This window comes from Mesoplodon mirus (assembly GCF_964341445.2).
Source record: "Mesoplodon mirus genome assembly, chromosome: 8".
In the NCBI taxonomy this organism is placed as follows: domain Eukaryota; kingdom Metazoa; phylum Chordata; class Mammalia; order Artiodactyla; family Ziphiidae; genus Mesoplodon; species Mesoplodon mirus.
This window is the reverse complement of record NC_138984.1, coordinates 23227838-23247999: the sequence shown is the minus strand read 5'-3', so window position 1 is coordinate 23247999 and position 20162 is coordinate 23227838. Positions and strand designations below refer to the sequence as shown.

At 34.2% G+C, this 20162-nt stretch overlaps 1 protein-coding gene across 1 annotated transcript in view; it reads left to right on the top strand.

The window, feature by feature from the left end:
• VWC2L (von Willebrand factor C domain containing 2 like) overlaps window positions 1-20162 on the top strand; it is a gene marked incomplete at its 3' end in the record, with an annotated part of 149977 nt that overhangs the window by 936 nt on the left and 128879 nt on the right. The gene's annotated exons all lie outside the window — the stretch shown is intronic.

The window sequence follows — 20162 nt, the reverse complement described above, 5'->3', positions numbered from 1 at the left end:
TCATTAGATTTTTTTTTTTTTTTACTTACAGGACCCCAGAGAGAACTGAATTTTTATCATAGTCCCTTGTAAAAGGTAGTAAAAAAAAAAAAAAAAAAGACTAATTTTTCAGCCTTTCAGGCTCCATGGTATTTCTTAGTCTTTCTTTTATGCTTGTGTCATATTTTCAAGTAACTTGGAATTCACTTTTATCTCTTTTTGGAGTCTCTTTTCTCTAATGGCTAGTTTTAATTAGCATTTCCTACAGCCAGGTATGAACCCTTAAGGTATAAATTAATATATCAACATGTCCTCAAATGTAATGGCAGTTTGTGCCTTGGAGTTTCTGTCATACTGATGGCTTGATATAAAGATTTTCATTTCACCTAACCAAGTTCTGTGACAAGGTGCTCAGAATCTTGTAGGCAAAAGAAGATATAGCTAGTTTTCAGTGAGACTGTTTATGTTTGAGAGAAGAAATGTTCAGTTATTAGCACTGACCCAACTTCCTTCTTTACAAGAATCAAATGATGGAAGAAGTCAATACGTGGAAAAAGGTTTTAACTGATCATGATCAGAGTACTTCCTGTGTATTGGCAATTCATTGCATTTGATCTATTCCAAGTTATCGGCTCAAACCAGTTCTAATTTACCCAAGGAACCCATTTATTTTAACTAGATTCCTTAGGACACGAGAGAAATTTTAATGATAATTATTGTATTCAACTTTCTTACACATAAGTGTTATTCTAGACTTTTTTTCACATATTATGATACTTTGTTGCACAATATTGAGAAGAGTCTTGAGAGTCTAGTAAAATTACCATTATTGACATTAAATAATAGTTGAGTATCATATATTTATTAATGCCTTTCTGGTCTTTAACATATTGGACACATTTTGATATTAGCTACTTTTACTCTTAGGTTAACAAAAGTAAATGCAAATACTCAACACGTGATTGACTCTAGACGTGGTTATAGAATCATGTCACTCTCCTAACATGCATATTTATCTAGAGTAGAATGCAAAAAGATATTTTAAGATAGCCTAGCCCAAGCAAAAAATACCCCAGATAAAATGTGAGATTATTACATATTGATTACCAAATTATATAAAAGAAGAAAAGATACTGACTTTTTTTTTAACTTAGCTCACCACTTAAAATGCTATCATTTTCCCTGTTTTTATTAGATTTTATTTTATTTCAAAGGTAATTATTTTACCATGTCAAACAATAAAGACATATCAAGTTAGTAATTCCTTTACTCCAACTATCTGTCCCTGCTATAGTTAATATTTAATCCGTTGATATGCACAACTTTTTCCCTGACTTTCAATATCATTGATTTTAAATCAGTGTGATTTAAAAAAAGAAAACAGATGCCACTTTTTCACAAGGATTTAGTTTTAAGAGCTTTAGAGATCATTAATAAGAATGAAGAACTGAGACCAAGAAAGTTTGTTACTTGTCCAAAATTGTCAAGTTATTTAACCTATTTCTAAATACATTCAAACAAGAAAGCCTATATCAAAGCACTTTGGCTCTAGAGTCAGAAAGACCTGGATTCATATCCCAAATTCATCACTTAGATGTAAGATTTTGGAAGGAGTACTTAAACTTTTAGAGCCACAGTAGCATTCGCTACAAAATGGCCATCATGATCATTACTTCTGATGGGAGGAGATGTTGGAAAGATTTTTGTGAGATAATTATATGAAGTTAGCAGTCTTGTGATGACTGGTACACAGTAGATATTGAACAAAAGGTTGTTTCACTCCTTCTAAACTCTAATGTCCAGGGATTTACTCTAAATTCTCCATTGCTCCATGTCTTCACCTATATTTTTATGATGGAAGCTCAATTTTAAAAGTCACTCAAGTGAAAGAATTCCAACACTTTTTAAAAAATGTTCTACTTATCTATGTGAACTATGTATGCCTAAGTAAATATCAGCCATCTGATTCTCTTCTAATTTAGTTTCTTGTCTCTTGTAAGCTGATCTTTAAAGCTGTATGCAACTTTCACATAATAATCTTAGCATGTTATTAAGAAGATTGTATTACAAGATATTTTTACATGTTATATATTCATCCAACAAGCATTTATTGGGCTTTTTGTTATATAAGATACTGTAGATGTACTGTACATACATTAGAAAGTAAGGTATCTAGAAGGCAAAATCTCCACCCACAAGAAAGGCATGAACAACATGGAGAGGGAAGTGGGGAAAAGGAAGTCTAAAGTATGTGACCGTGAAGGTCAACACCAAGGGATTGTGGTGCCAGAAGCTTATCAACATGGTGTGAGGTTTGGTCAGACAAACTTTCTTTTTCTTCAGGATGGTCACAGATGAACCTGTTCTTAAAAAATTAAAATTTATCCAGGGAGATTAAAGTTCCAAAGAGGAAACTGCTTGAGAAAAATCAGAGATTGGGATGAATAAAATCTGCAAGGAGAGGAGGGAGATGAGGATAACAGGAAGCTGGATCTTACTAAAATGCCATTATAAGGAGAGAGAGGTAAATTTGCATAGCATTTTTGGAACGTGGAAAGAGGAACTTGAGTACTGGGCCAAAATATTTAGATTCAGTCTAAAGAATAACAAGGGACAAAATGCAGGTTGTTATACATAGAGATGACCTAGATAAATATGTTTTTTTAAACAAAATGACTTTATAGCCAAGTATATAACTGAATAGAGGTGAAGAGAATATTAATGGCTGGGGAGGTGGGACTGTTGCAGAAAACAAAGAATGAGATGACCAGCATGCAAAGGACAAAAACATTCAGGGCAGTCTTAAGGATAAAAATCTAAATTCCTTAGTATAGTCTAGATTCTACTCATCAACCTCTCCAAGTATCTCAAACTCTCAGTGGCTTCTCTCCCCTGTGTGCTTGCACATGCTGTCCCATACTTTTTCACCATTTATACACACCTGTATAAGTCTTACTAGACTGCTTCAGAATTCCACTTAAATCTCATCTCAACTGCAAAGCCCTCTCTGACTGTCCTACTTCTGTATCCTGGGCTGCATCTCACACCATTATAACAAGGACAATAATCATAGCCAGACACCATTAAGACCGTTATATGTATTATAGCACATTTCATAATAACACTGAGGTTACACTTTTCTTAGCACTGTTTTACAGACAAGAAAACTGAAGCAACAAAGTGTAAGCAGCTTGCCCAACACCATATCTAAAGTAGAAGAACTAGGATTCAAACCCAGGCATCCTGGCTTCAGAATATAAACTCTTCACCACCTTTACCACCTTTGTCACACTGCAATAATGTAAAGTGAAAGGACCTGTCTCTCCCACTGGACAGTGAACCCTTTGAGACTAGGGGCAGTGTTTTCTTTTTTCTCCTCTGTTCCCAACCCCAGCCCCATATAAACCACATAACAGGCACTTATATATTTTGGTGAACAAAATGAGTCAGATTATAACTGAACACATAGAATAAAAATAGTTCCTTTAAAATGCCTTAATTTCTTCTGTTTATGTGTTGACCTCTCCATTTTAATTAGAGAAGCATTCAAGCTTCAGGTAAAGAGTGCTCTTGGGACCCCTAAAGATGACACGCATTGTTCATAAAGCACATATTTCCATACTGCTTCTACTTTCTACTCCTTCTCCCCTACCCCCCCTTCCTAACCAATACTCATCTTGCATTGCATCTCCATCCCAAGTGTTGTAATGACCATCCAGTGTTTTAGTTGTGTGGTCTCACTCTATACAGTTACAAAGACATATTGAAGTCCCTATTTCAGTCTTTTCTGATCACTAATTTAAACGTAAATCACTATGTTGTACACCTGAAACTCATAACATTGTACAACTATACCTCAGTAAAAAATAAACATTTAATGTGGTTTAAAAAATTGATATACATGTGTCACTTGATGGAAAAATAATGTTATTTATAAACGTCGGGGTTTTTTCAACATTTATTGATGCAAGCTTTGAAAATGGATTTCCCTCTACCCTTTTTGAAAACTGTAGATTTTCCAGTGTTCTAGTAATATTGTATTAAGTTAAAGGTCATTGTATAGTAGGTTTTCTCATCTTTCTTTTATGTGTACTCAGGCAAAATGACACTGGAACCTACTTTTTGAGAAATAAGAAGTATAAATAATAAATTACAATAGCATTTCCTACAGAAAAATGTGTTTGGAAATGTAAGTTCTATCAGCTTTGGCTCTGTGATAACTATCTCATGCTGAGTTTCTTAAATGGAGAAATAATTTCTTATTTTGCTCAGTATTTTTATAACTCTCACTCAGCTAGAATTAGCCATTTTGGATTTTTTTATACTTTAAAACTTGTACTGTTTTAGTTTTATTTCAGACACTGACAGCTGATCAGGTTTCTGGTTTTTATTTTTAATAGGTTCAGTGTGATTATTTTCTCATTTTGCACATTTTGTAAATATGTTATTGCTTTTAAAAAAATGTTTTCATGCTGTGATAAGCTGTCTAGTTTTTGCCCTGAATTTTGGATTTAACATGTAAATCTTGAGGAAAGCAGCAAAGAGGACAGAAAATTAATCACTTAGAGTACTCTGCCAAATCATCACACCCATAAAAAATGTCGATGCCAACTAAGGTTTAGAACTGACTTGCTCTTCAATTGGGTACATTCATAGGAAGACAGGTTTCCCAACTTTCCCATTAATCTATGTCCCCATCATTAATGTCCAATTAACATTAATGGACATTAAATGTAACATTAAATCTGTAAAAGTGAGTAGAAAGGATTTTTGAATTTAGGACTGGGAGGGGTTTTTTTTATGTCTGTTTGTTTTAATACGGAGAAAGAATGGAAAGTAACACATTCTAGGAACTGATAACCACATATGTGAAAGAACAGGAAAAAATGAGGGGCTGTAAAGAAATCTCAATTGAAGCGACTAATAGTTAACACTTTACAGAAATACAGCTTATTGTACCCCACCCACTCATCTGCCATGGCACCAGTTTCTATGAGAGGCACAGAAACTAAGATGTTTGTACTGGACAGAGGGGTACAGAATGCATCTTTCCAGAGGTATGAAGATTGTATGTATGTATTTTAATGCCACCAAAGGGAATCAAATGTGTTATGTCCTGCTGAAATATTAGAGGCAAGGCAGTGAAAGTTTCATCCTAACAACTGGAAGGGTTTCTTTTGTTTTATTTTTATTTATTTATTTTTTATTTTTTGACCCTCTGTATTTATTTTAATGACAGAGAAATGGGTGAATTTTAAAAATATGGGTGGGATTTTTAAATATATTTTTCCCAAGAGAGGATATACAAGTTCTCAACAAATGATTAATGGAACAAACAGGGGCATTTGTAATATTTCATCCAAAGAAAGTCCTAGAAAACATCATAATTTCATACAACAAAGATAATTGAGGTCTTTGTTGGGAGATTGAAAAGACTAATTCCACAATCACTGACTCTGCAAAATGCAGTTTTTGTTTTGCGGAACATGCTGTAGTTTTTAATACTGAAACTGCCTTTGAGTGAATTCAAGAATGCCTTCTCCTTTCAAGTAGCTACAAAATAACAGCGATTAAGTAATCTTAATCAGTAATGACAGTTGCTCCTCTGAAGCTCAGCCCTCGGCCTGTACAACAAACAAGCTCAAAGTGGATAATTCTCAATGGAGAACATCCATCTTTGTAAATAACTAGGGAGCCTCTGCTCAATTTGTATAATGTCTGACCAGCTTCAAAGATTAGAAGTCAATTTTGTTCAAACTTTATAAAGTTCCTCAAACCTTTCTCTTTCTTTATATATTGTGCTCACTTGACATGTTTTAATTCTACAAAACTACATTAAATCTAGAAAATAGACTAGATTTTTGAAATAATTTTTCAAAAGCCCCGATGAGAACTGGAAATGACCCTCAACACTTTTTAAAATGAGGGATTATAATTGTAGAAATAAATGGCTCCCAAGTTAACCCCTGAAGGGATGAAATAGTCTGAAAAAGTCACTTGCTTTACATTTTAAGAGACTTGATGGTCAGCTGGCCCTTTGATTAGTTATATATAGACTCACCCACTGATTTTTATCACTGTCCTTCATATGGCAAGATGCTGCCATTAACGGTGATAACTGTGTGATAAGCATGACTACAGAGATTTGTGTATGGGCTTCTGTTTCCTGGGCACACCAGGAGATTGGTGTTTGATCTGCGACCACATCTGAGATGTGTGGAGCTTTTCACTGCTAGTGACTACCTCAGACTTGAGGTCAGTCATGAGCTGTGTGTAGACTTTGCTGTCCATTCCTTACTGCCTCTCCAATACTGTGAGAAGATGAACCTGAAAAGAGAGTGACCTGGTAGTCTCCCCTCCAAACTTTAACTCTAATTGTACAAGATTCTGAATATGTCAGAAATTTGCTTATTTTTCATTGTGGTTTTACTCATAAAAACACATAATTAGTCAATGGTGTGATACTAACAAGCATGTTTTTTCTGTCTCCTATATCTTATTTTATAAATTAGGTATACATATTTTGTGCAAATTTTGTGTATTAACCTATAATCTATAAAGTCTAAATTGAAATTGCTTCATACACGCATTGTATGTGTATGTGTGTGAAATTTGAGGGAGCTGGGAAATGTTCTTACTTTAAGAAAATCTTTTTCTACTCCTCCTTCTTCTCCCTGACAATATTTTTGTTTTGTTTTGTTTTCCTATAGCTTGATTTATATATCAGGCAGTGTGTTTTATGAAGGAGAGCACAAGGAAAAACTATTGGTCTATTTTTTAGTTGTATTTTGCCAAGCTTTCGAGGAAGAGCTTGAAACAAATAACTAGAGGCGATTTGAAGTGATCAGTGGGTTTGCTTACCCAGGTGATCTTTCTTAAGCCTTAGTCATTATTAATTGGGGACTGGCTTATTTTAGAGTCTGTACTTTGGACTATTAATCACCACTGATTAGCATCAGTAATCTCAGTCTCACAAATCAACATAGTGTTGATTCCTTGCTTCCAGCCTGCCATACAGCACATCACAATAAAGCCATCTTTGCAAGAATTTAATGACACCACAAAAAGAGTGAATAAAGTCCTACCGTGACAAAAAATTCATTTATGTCCTGAAAAAGCTTTTAGATATTATTTTATGACTGTATAAATTTGTTTAAAGTGGATACAAATCCACTGAACACAACTCTTAATTTCCTCTCTATTATGTCATGAGACCATGAACAAAACTCAAATAATTTTAATCCTTCTATCTATAGGATGGATACAATAATGTCATCATATGTCTTACAAAGAATTAATAGTATTGGGAATTTGAAAATTAAAGTATTGCATATCAATTTATAATTAACAATTCTGACTGCTCAAAAGTTTGTGTTGTTTTTTTTTTAATTAAACATTACTTGGTTGGGATTTTGAAATCATTTTGTTTTAATATTGACCCTTGACTATGATTGTTATTTCTTGGCATGGGATTAGATTTCTAGTATCTGAGTTTATACAAGTTCTATTTATAAAAGGCAAGCATTATGGGTTGTTGTTGTTGTTTTTTAAATCTAAGTCCTTCCTACTCTTAAGAGCTGACAATAGAATTTTGGATATGGAAAAGAACTTTGAACTTATTTTACAAATGATAAAACAAAGACCAACAGAAACTTAGGAAAAACACCACAATGGCTGGCATAGCTTACTATTTGCAAAGGCAATATAAATATATTTCTTTCCTGTGGTCTTTTATCTACATTTTAAGCCTTCAGGTTTAATGCTCACTTGCATCTTCCTTTCCAATAAATACACTGTATGCAAACATTCATTTCATCCAATTGTCTATAGAAATGTGATATCAGGAACTAGCTCCATGACAACCCAGAGTTACAAGTAGACAAGAATAAAATAATTGCCATATCTAAAATCTGTCTTTGATACAAATAGAGGACAATTTGCAAAAGGAGCCTAAGTTTACAAAGGCTCTAATAAAAAGAGGATCCTTTGTCTAAAAATGAAAAATTCTGTAATTAAACCAAACAATATAGGCCAAAATAAAATTATAATATATTAAACACTACCTACTTATTTTCACGGAGACTATACTAGGAAGTAACAAAGGAACTAAATTAGCTGCTCTTGCCATATAGTTGATTTTAGGAACTGAGGACCTGTGTTCTTCATTTTTTTCACTCGGCAAACTCCCACCTCTCACTACATGACAGGAATGGAGTATGAAAAATGGATGGAGTGTACAAAAATCTCTAGTTGCATGGCATTAGAACGAAGGGATATCCCTAAACTGGCATAAGATCAGTATCATCTAAGGCAAGAATGCTGAAAAAATTCACATCCCTTGAACTCTCTCTCTTCAATGCCAACAATGCCAACTGAAATGATTTAAATTTATATTTTTCTAAAGTTTCCCAGATTATTCTAATGATCAGCTGGAATTTTAGTAAGGATTTTTAATTCTTTTTCATGGTCAAGTAAATTTGAGAAATGATGCGTACTTTACTATCTCTTGGAAATGTGCAGTGCTTGAATGTATATATTAATATATACTAACAGTGCTTGAACATTTTTTAAAGCTTTGAGAGTCAGTATGTACACAGTTCAACAGCTAAGAGCTCAACAGTATGGGGAAAACTGTATTTTACAGTAGGTTCTACCACTTACCAGCTAAGTGACCTAGGCACACATTACTTTACCTCTTATGTCTTAGCGCAAACATCTCTAAAATAGAGATAATAGTAAAAACCACTTGGAACACAATAAGGGATTCATAAAAGTTATCTGACATTTTTACTACTATTATTACTTACCTGTATTTAAGTCCAGTATTTCACAGATTTATGTAACAGCAGAATACTTTTTCTCTGAACATCTATTAACATCTTAAAGTTTATAAGCGTTCAATGAAACAGTTTAAGAAGTATTTTGTTAATGACCAAGATCATCCTTTATTCCTTTATCTGACTCTGATGGGCAGTTAATGATAAAAATCTATATATCTCAGCTTATCTTTTATTGCCTGGTCCTTTTTAAAGTTTCCAAAATTGCAGTTAATGTGGTTATTTATGGTAATTTATTAATTTGTGTTACATAAAACAATTTAAATGGACAATGACTTATTCAAAATAATAATGATGATGCCAGTTACATATAACCAAAAATCTAAGACAGGGATCAGCACACTACAATCCATTAGCCAAATTCAGCTCACCACCTGTTTTTATAAGTACAGTTTTATTGGAAAATAACAATGTTTATTCATTATGTATTGTGCATAGTGGCTTTTGGGCTGCAATCCAGCCCTGAGTAGTTGCTCCAGAGATTATATGACCCAAATAGGTCAAAAATATTTACTGTCTGGTTTTCTGTAGAAAAAGTTTGCCAACTTCTGATCTAGGATCAAATTCTTCTTCCCATTCTACTTCCCTCAAATTGTACTTTCATGTAACCCGCATTCTTCAAAGTTACAAATTCTTTGGGTACTATTAGGTATAGGTTTTACTTCATTTGTAGGTGGTCTCAGGGATGTCTTTCCACGTGTGTAAATCTTCAAAGGCATCAAAATTTGCCTATTTTAAATGTATTATACATACTTAACAGCAGACACGTTAAGTCTCTTTGCACATTTGTCTCCAAGGAGTACGGCTTTGCTCTTTGCATTGATGTATAATAATTTAATAGCTTTCCACTTACTCGGATGGAAATAGATAAGCAAAGATGACATTCTTGGATGAAATAGATAAGCAAAGATGATTAAAATGCCTTATACTTTGATATCCCATTTGCTCTCCTTTGACAGTGTGACAAGTAGGTATTTTTCATTTAGTGTAATATAATAGATATATTTCTTATTATATTAATAAATGAAAATATGTATATTGTCTGCTCACTTATTAAGTTCACTACATCTTTTCAAGTCAACTTATATAATCCATGGTTTGATTCCATTAGATGTCCTAAATGTCTCTGACATGTAGAGAGGTGATAGGTCTTGGGGGGGTGTACAAAAATGTATAAGACCCTCAGGGTACGCCTAGTCTATCAAAATGAATAACACAGGTACCACTAATAGCAGATGGCATGGGCTGATTGCTCTAGGAACTCATATAAAGAAAGAAATAATTCAGTCTGAAGAGCTTAGGAAGATCCTAAGAGTGAGGATTTCAGTGCACTGAAAACATTTTAGACAAAACAGGAAAATTGGCAAAAGTCAACGGAAAGCACATTCAGAGAAAAGTGAGTTAACCCAAGTGGCCAGAGCAGAGGGTATAGAGAAGATAAAAAGTGAGAGATAAGAGAGAGAAGAGAGTGTGGCACCCGCTCACAATGTGGATGCCAGGTTCAGGAGCTTGGGGCAAAGCCTGGACCAAGTGGAAAATTACCAAATGGCTTGAGTCAGGGAAGTGACAGAACCAGACTTGTGCCCGAGGGAAATACAAATAATTGTTGACAATTTTATGAAATATTTTGCATCTTTGTTCCTTCATTGAATGATTTAGTTCTAAGATATTTTTATTCTCATTTTATAAACAAGAAGGGAGGCTTCTGACTCTAATTCTAACACTCCATTACACCTGCCCAGATTCCATGAGTATACTATGGACATTATGAAAGAAATGTGATAGAGATGGCTTATTTTTCATTTGAGTGAGCACATCCTATATTCTGGAATACCTGTTCAATTATCACTCTGAAATATTTCATGTTAAGTCTCATATCTTTCTGACAGAAATGTAGTGCACTGCTAACATGAGGTAAATTCTTTGCCTGCTCCACGTTTTACATGGCTCAATTGGCTTCACTTTAAAAACTCCCATGGCAATAAAGAAGGGTGCATCTAAGGTGCATTACGATTTATTTAAAAAAAAAAAAAACCTACATTCTGAATGCAGTAAGGATTGACCAGGAATATTTTTGCAAATTTAGTTATTGTTTTCATTTTAAATTTCTGCATCAGGAAAACACAAATTAAAAGCAACAATAAAGAAAATGTGGGCCTTGAAAGTGATTTTTTGTGGCCTTAGAAATACCAGGGTCATTGTAGAAACTCCCAGTGCTTACCAAATGAAGCCCTATTTCTGTATGAGGAGAGGACAGCCCAGCTCCCCGAAACAACACTTATTTTCACTGTATGTTAAATAGGACAGAGAAAAAATTAAAATTGTTCAGCCTAACTTTAATTTTTTCCCAACATTAAAAATAAATTCTGCTAAAATAGCAAACCTTTGACTGCTGAGATTTAGAAAACTTCCTTAGGGAGAAAAAGGACAATCACAGAGAATTTTCCTTTTGTTAATGAGACTCTAGGCCTTTCACATTGAAACTAGAAGATACTTTAATCAGGACTCCAAAAAATGTGAACTCAAGTTACCCTGTTGCAAATCTGTTTTTGGCAAGACTCTGATGAAAGACTGAAGTTTCATCGCTGTAAATAAGAATCTAATTAACTATCGAAAAAATGTTGTCCAATGTCATTCTTAGTCTAAACACAATCTGAGTACAAACATTGCTACATTTTAGAGATGAAGCACAGATTGCTCTCAAAACTAAAATATATATTCTTTACAAATTTAATATCTCAAATAATTCATATTGGAAATGATTATGTGATAATGTAATAAAAATAATTTATGATCAATATACTTTTTGAGAAATACACAGCCACTGAAAATGAACAAAGGGAAATTAAAATTTAAAAAAATAATAAAACACTGGTCAAGTTGAAAACTATGATGACAATGACAGTCATTTACCTAATGCTGCATAATTTACAAGCTCCTTCAAATATTACATTATTTCCTTTTTGTCTCATAAGAATCCAATGAGGAAAATTAGAGCTCTCTTAATATTATGTTATTATTAACTCCATCTTACAAATAAGAAAACCCAGTGTCAAGTGGGTTTAAATAACCTGTCCAAGGTAATACAACAGTGTTTGATGGCAGGACTTGAGCTCCAAATGTGCCTACTCCACATTATCCAATAGATGAATTCCATTGGTCCATAGCACTAACAATTTTTATACACAGCTACAAAGTTTTGACTGCTTCTGCTTTCCTTGCACAAAAGGTACACACTAAAGTCAGAAAGTTTATCAAGAAATTACTCAAGATTTTTTCAATTACAATATTGTAATTTTCAATTACAATATTCTTTCATATTATTGCCCATAAGCCATCCCAATATATTTTTGTGGAATAAGGTGTAAGCTATGAATTAAGTATCAAATAGTGTAGTATAAAATACAGTAGGAAGTTACTGTTTGGATTTAAAATGAAAATATTTTAATATTAGCAATTATAAAACACTTTATTAATTTTTAATTACTCTCTATTTATAACATGGAAAAGAATATTACTAGTAAATGGAAAATGAAGAAAAGATTTGTTAAGTAATAATCTGATAGGCATTCCTAAAACAAATGGATTTTTGTACAGGAGTGCCTATAACTCCCATCTCGCAGACCCTGAAAAGCCGTGAATTCAGTATCATCCATGCAAGGCTAGAAGGCTAGAGTTTATGGCCCTCTCTGTTATCACCTTCGCTCAGTGTTTCCTGTAGAATAGAATTGATCGTATTTGTCTCTTACATGAACTTTCACATTGTAGAATTCTCACGGTGATGTATTCTCCCCCACCTACACATGACCTTATTTTAATGCTGTTGTAGATGATAGGCTTTTAACTGATAACAACAGTCTGTCCTTCACAGTGTCAACAGGAAAGTTTTGAAGTTATGCAGTTGCTCACTTTTCCCTTGTTGCATAAATGGGTAATAAATGGAACATTCTTAGCATGGAGACATACAGGCTGTACTTCAAATATTTAGTTCCTTGTCAAAGACCTTTGTACTAAAAGCAATTGTCAATCCAGAGTATCAGTGAAGAACTAGAGACTGCTGCTTTTCTAGGCTATTTCACAAGTATAAGTGTGATATCAATACTTTATCAAAATCTTTATCTTGAATCTGCTAGCCTTTGTCTACACCTTTGGGTTCTCCTTTGAAGATCTTAGAGGCAACTGAAACATCTTTTATTTTCCTCTTAAACACACACTGATATTTCTTCTTAAGTGTGCATTTGCCTACTTAAAAAAATACATCTGTGATTGCAACTGAAGAGTGGTTTTTGTTTACCTTCTCCTTATCTATATTTTATTTTTCTCTATGCTTGTCTTCATTTTTCAGAAAAAGCTATATTTTATTGTCATAAAACTCCTTGAAAATACTCAGATTAATAAAATGGTTCTATATACCATCAGTTTATCAGAATATGCAATATATAATTGTAGAGTTGCCTGTCCTTAAAACAAATGCCAAAATATATTTAAATAATTTTTAGAAGAAGATATTTTAAAGAAAAAAACCCATTAATATAATGTCATTGTTGTGTTGCAACTATAATGATGAGTTTTCAAGAATGAATAAACTTTCTGTATTTGACGATAATTTTAGACTGGGTATTTCATCAACTGTTTTTGCAACATTCTTGTGTTTTACATTAGCTCAGAGTAAATGCAAATGAGTAGAAAGATTAAATTTAATAATTCTGTCTTCTATTATAATAGTACCATCAGTTATTCTTATAAATAATCAATTGATTTAAAAACTCAAAACTTACTTTTATAGACATCTAGATTGTCACTATTGCCATTATTGAGGGAAGGCTAGCTATGGAGTTCATCTTAGTATACCTTATATACATTATCTTGTGTATAATACACATTTAATAAATATGCTGAATAAATAATTTTTTAAATTTATATCATTTCTGAATTTTAGTTTATTACCTACCTAGTTTACTGTATCTACATGGGCAAAGCTATGTGCACTCTTTACAATTTCTTGACTAAAATGTTTGTGTTTTCAACAAGCATGAAGTAGTTTTTGACAGACACCCTAGAAATAATATTCCAGCATATATTATGAAAATACCAACTTCTCAGAAAGAATATCTACTACTTAACTTGTTATGCAAATGATACAATCATACACATCTGCTGACCAATGGAGGTGATTATATAAAAAGAATTCTATGCATCTGTTTTTTATTTGCTTCAGCAGTATTGAAATTCATAAAGAAGTTCCAGCTCTATGTCCATAAATTGATTAGACTTAAAACCTCAGTGTTTCAAATATGCTCCAATCAATAGGACAAATCACTGAAAAGGTCACCACAATCCCATTAGACATAGGACAATGAGGGGCATTTTAATCAGTGGCACAATGGGTCTTATTTCAGATGATTATGAATTTTGGTTAAAATCCATTGGACCCATTGATTATTAGGTGACATCTGCCACATGCAAGTTACTGGCTATAGGATTGGCAGTGGTTGTTAAATACTCTTGTACTCTGTAATTTAATGTATATTTTAATGAAGTGAACAGTGAGATTTCTGACAGGCATCAGCAACTTTGAAATAGAGTCTTCCAAATTTCTCATAGAGTCTGAAAGTAATGAGATTTGTTCCATAAAGTGATGAAATTTATGCCATAAATTATCTCTACGAGAAGAGTGCTTCTTAAAGCAGAATCATTTCCTTGGTAGAGATCAGATTTTAAATAGTTGTTTAATAAGAAGTTTTTGGAAAAGCAGTCTGTGCTATGTTCTCTCTGAAAATTTTTGCCCGTTATCAAAGAAATGGAGTGCCACGTGGATCCAAGGCCCACTATCACTTGGACAGAAGGAAAGTCATTGATATAGTTACTATGCTAAAACTTGGCACTTAGAATATATCCTATCAATAAAGATGCAGACATAGAGAATGGACTTGAGGACATGGGGGGGGAAGGGTAAGCTGGGATGAAGTGAGAGAGTGGCATGGACTTATATACACTACCAAATGTAAAATAGATAGCTAGTGGGAAGCAGCCGCATAGCACAGGGAGATCAGCACGGTGCTATGTGACTACCTAGAGGAGTGGGATAGGGAGGGTGGGAGGGAGACTCAAGAGGGAGGAGATATGGGGATATACACGTATACGTATAGCTGATTCACTTTGTTATACAGCAGAAGCTAACACACCATTGTAAAGCAATTATACTCCAATAAAGATGTTAAAAAAAAAGGAATATATCCTATCCATTTATGTATCCATCCATTCAATCTTCAACAATATTCACAGAGGACTTTCTAGGAATCAAGTTTTGTTTCTCAGAGTGTTCAGCATGTGTTTTGTTGGACTTTGTACTTTAACTCATCCTTTAGGAAAAAGGACATGTTTAAAATCAGGGCAGGACAGGAATAGAAATGCAGACATAGAGAACGGACGTGTGGACACAGGGTGGGAAGAGGAGGGTGGGATGAACTCGCAGATTAGGTTTGACATCAATACACTACCATGTGTAAAATAGACAGCTAGTGTGAACCTGCTGGATAGCACAGGGAGCTCTGCTCAGTGCTCTGTGATGACCTAGATGGGTGGATGGGGTGGGAGATGGAGGTTCAGGAGGGAGGGGATATAGGTTTACATATAGCTGATTCACTTCAATGTACAGCAGAAACTAACACAACATTGTAAAGCAACTATACTCCAATAAAAAAAAATCAGGGCTTCTTTCTGAAAAATATTTTATAATATACTACAATCACTTTGTTTAATAAGTAACCATTAAACTAGACACACACTATAAAATGAGGCTAGCTTTTTCTTAGACCCTTTAACAAGACCTCTACATGTGTTCTCATCTTAGTTATCATGGTATTTTCTAGTGCAACAAAAGTCTGTAATCATCAACTGCTAGTCTAGTCAGTGGAGTGCTTGAAAATTGACTTAACTGGTGATCCACATGATGGATATTCAAGGAATTTCGAATTACCTATAGGAAGTAAGTTTACTATTCATTGCCATAATGCCAAAACCCAAATGTTTATTTCATGACTCATAATCAGAAAGCTTTCCCCCTCAAAGTGCCCTTTACAACATTTAAGTAAAATGCAAATATCTTATTGAACCACAATCCTGTCCATGTATGATAAACACAGGTGAAACTGCCCAGAGGTGTGGTTTAACAAATAAGAAAACATAGAACATGCAGAATTAATTATGTATATGTTAACAAAGATTTCTTGAGTATCTATTATGTACTAAGATATCTTCTTGGTGCCAAGAATACAGCAAAGAACAGTATACTGTAAGGAGCTTATAAACTATGGGGAAGGCAGATAAAAAAAAACAAATATAAGCAAATCAATAAGGTAATTTCATAAACTGATGAGAGCACTGAATGGGCAATGTGTTGGAGAAAGGTGATGGAGGAATAGTCGTGTAAGAGCTCCCAGGAGAGAAGGCATTTGAGTTGACACCTAAATGATGAGACTTCAAGAAAAGAAAATAGGTTTGTTGCCTTTCTTTTTTTTTTTCTGAGTGATTTATAATGGTCATTTTAACCATTCACGATTACTCTTTATCTAGAGGCTTCTAATAAGAAATTTTCTTTGGTGTGTTTCTGACATGATTAATTCTATTAGTTCACAAATCTCCGCACCAAACCAAGTCCTATAAAACTTTATTGCAACGACCTCTGCAATCATATACTACTTTGAATAAGAGAAATAACCTGAATATTCTTTTAAATACAGTTGCGTGCTTCCAATTTTATATTTTTTGAATTATTTTTCAGAAAGCCATCACTAGCTAAGTATGCAAGTGAATTATAATAATAATGTTATATTTCTTACATATTTTATGTGCTTCCCAGTAACTCTGTGAGGCTGGTAATATTGTTATTCTTTTGTTTTATAAATTAAGAAACTAATGCACAGAAAGGCTATGTAATTCTCCCAAGATTCACAACTAAAGTAAAGCATCTGAGACTCGAACTCAAGTCCTAAGGCTAGAGAGAACTTGCTTTTAACCATGATACCACAGCCACTGAAACGAAGCCAACAAAATGAAAATTTTTTTTCAGTTTTTCCTAATTTAGAATTCCTTAACTTGTAAGAGTGTTGTTATCTTAAACCTTACCAAATTAAAATAGCAAGCTGAACACTGCCATGTCCCTTGTCACCTGGAGGTTTGAATTTGTATAACAAACCTTACAGACTGTGGCCATTTCCTCCCAGGCACCCTACATGCAAAATGCCAGTAACAGCCATCACATAAATAACAATGCCACGAGGTATTACTGTGTGGACCAAACATCCAGCCTCTCCTCATGTTTGGATAAGTAAGTCTCATTGTATTCAGAGTACAAGGGTGTATTTTCTATAAACATCTGGAAACTTCCTTGCAACCAGTCTCCAATAACACGTTCTAATAATCCTATGTTAACGCTTGATGACCCCATTAGATTCCAAATTCTCACAAAGGTCATATTTGATTGTTTTTCTGGAGTTATTCAGTCACTTTGCTAATCTAAGTTACTAGTTCTCAGGCTACTTTTTTGCATTTTTATACTGTGGAGCATTCTACTGTTTCCTGGATTCTGGGATTCTGGAATTCTGGAATTCCAATTCTCCTAGAATTCTCCAAAGTCACAGTCAGCGGCATTGGGATTTCAGCTTCAAGGTCTTCAGAAGTGAACCATAGTTTAAAGGATGTGTATTGCCATGTTTCCATTCTAATACCAAGGGGGAAGATTTGGATTCTAGTCACCTAAACCAATATTTTAGAAAGAGCCCCGTTTTATTCTATTAATTTTAAAATAAATATATATCTAGCAGGAAACCCCTTGAACTTTAGGAACAGCTGGGACAGCGTTTGGATTTGTCATGCAAACATATTCAGTGACAGTGAGAACTACAGATGAAATATATGGTTTCTGCTTAAACAGAGTCCCATGTTAGATATTCAAAAAACACTAAGCTAAAGGCATACAGATTCATAACAGACATATAATATTCAGATCACCTTATACAAACATTAACAAATAATTATTTGTTAATGTTTGTATTAACAGTAATAACTTTTTAACAAATTTGTTAACAAATAATTTGTTAATTGTTAACAAATAATTAAAAAGTAATGTTAATTATTTGTTAATGTTTGTATATATATTGAATGTTACTTTATTTTTCAAAGCTTTCACTGAAGTAAAATGCTCTGTGAGATTTCTTAGAAAAAGATTTGCCATGTATAAAATTTTAGGATGGTGTCATTTAATCATCTTACTGACCAGATCTCTAACTGACAAAAGCCATGTACTGGTCATAATTTCACATGTTCTTCTAAAAAAAAAAAAAAGCTAGTAAGAATAATTTTTTCTCAAGTACTTGTTCCAGTATGTTCTCTGTTCCTCTAAGGATAGCTTTATTGTTTAATCTTTGGTTTTACAGGCCATATTTTCAGATTTAATCTATAGTTATCACATTGAAAAGCCTAATAAAAGGAAATTTGTAACCAGCTCAGTACTTAAGATGTAAAGATTTATTCAAAGCATCAAACCTTTCAGAGTTTTATGCTGTAAGGTGGGAAGGGTTTTTACGGTAATGTAAATAAATGTGAAGGATTTTTACAGTAATGTTAATGTCAAAGTAGCACACTGCTCACCCCTAGGAACTTCTGGCTGTATAAGCAACACCTTTTTAGAAGCACAGTGGGAAGCAGGGGTGGTAGAGGAAGTCAAGCGAGGCAAGAAAACAACGATGTGCAAACTGGCCAGTTTATGAAAGGAAAGAGACTTGGCGAGGCTGGAGAGGACGGAGGGGGCTTTAGTGTGAGGTCAGTAGATTAAATCTGATAGAGTGTTTGGAGGGGTGGAGGCAGGCACACAGAGACTGGAGATGAGAAGAATAGGCTGTAACAGAGGCATTCTTTCTAAAAACAACTGAATGATAACAAAAGAGGAAATAACATGTTTCTGACAAGAGATTCTGGGCCAGGAAGAGAGAGACTGGTATATGCATAAAGCCAGGTTCAGGGAAGGATTGATTAGAAGTTGCCAATGGCTAGGGTGATAGTCTAATTTTCCTAATTTATGTTTCTCATTACTTAAAATCCCTTTTAAAAGTCTGGCATCCTTTTATCACTAAGCCTTATAGTCTTAGTTCTTCCTCAGAGTATTTCTCAGAACTCCAGTGTACACACATCCAGCCTCCACTGATTTCAGGCAGAGGCCCTGGAGTCTTTACTGGATCATTATCTGTTATTGCTTCTCCCAGATAACTACCAGAGTGTAGCTACCAGGTTACAAGACTTGAAGGTGCCAAAGTCCCCAAGAACATGAGCCTCGTGGCAACCTAACTTCAGCGTATTACAATTTTCTACAAACTCACATTTGCAAAAAGTTTAAAAGCTCTACAGCTCCATAATAATCTATGCACTAACTACCCTAGTTAGTGAAATTCTCTTTAACAGGAAGTATCTATCCTCTATAAATCAATCATTCAGCTGCTAATGGTTATTCCTATGGATCTGGTCTGCCTGAAGAAGTGTACAACACATTGGACAATAAACTACCCAGATGGGAGTGCACAGAATAGCCATGCTTGCTATCACGTGGCAGTACCATATAGCAGTTAGGATGCTTAGATTCAAAACCTGCCCTTTCTCCTACTGCCTACAGGACCTGGGAAAGCTACTGAACCTCTCTCAGACTATTTCCTTATCTGTGAGATGGAGATAATAACAAATCTTCTTTCATAGGGTTATTATGAAAAATAAGTAAGTTGATATAAGTAAATTGCTCTAGCATGATACCCAGTAGTTAATAATGTTCAAAAACATTGTTTGAGTCAGAATGGTGTTCTTCCTCAGTCTGTGATGGGAATCTAATAATCCAACAAATCTTTCTCAAGGACCACAGTTACTTTGAGGTAGACATTTTGCATTGGAAAATCTAGGGGCTCTTTGGGATTTTTAGTGCCAAAATCAGTCCACTAGAGTTGCATAGATCAGCCCCTCCTTCAGCTAGAAGGGAAACAGCAAGAACAATCACAGCTGTGGAAGAGCAAGGTGCAGAAACAATGTAAGCCACTCCCTTTTTCTCTCATGTTAGCAATAAATGCAGGCCAAGTCCTTGCTGTACTTCAGAAGGCTGTGCAAAAATACTTCTTTGCGACTGATCAAGAACAGGGAGACACCTCTGACAATTTTGCTTGGGAATTTAAGATATCACAATGGGACTTGCAAAATAAGAGGCAGTATAGAAGCTAGAATATCCATCTCTCACGCTATTTCCTCACTCAAAATTTCCTTCATCAAATAATGCGTTGTGGTAACAAACCTTTTCCTTAATTTACTGAG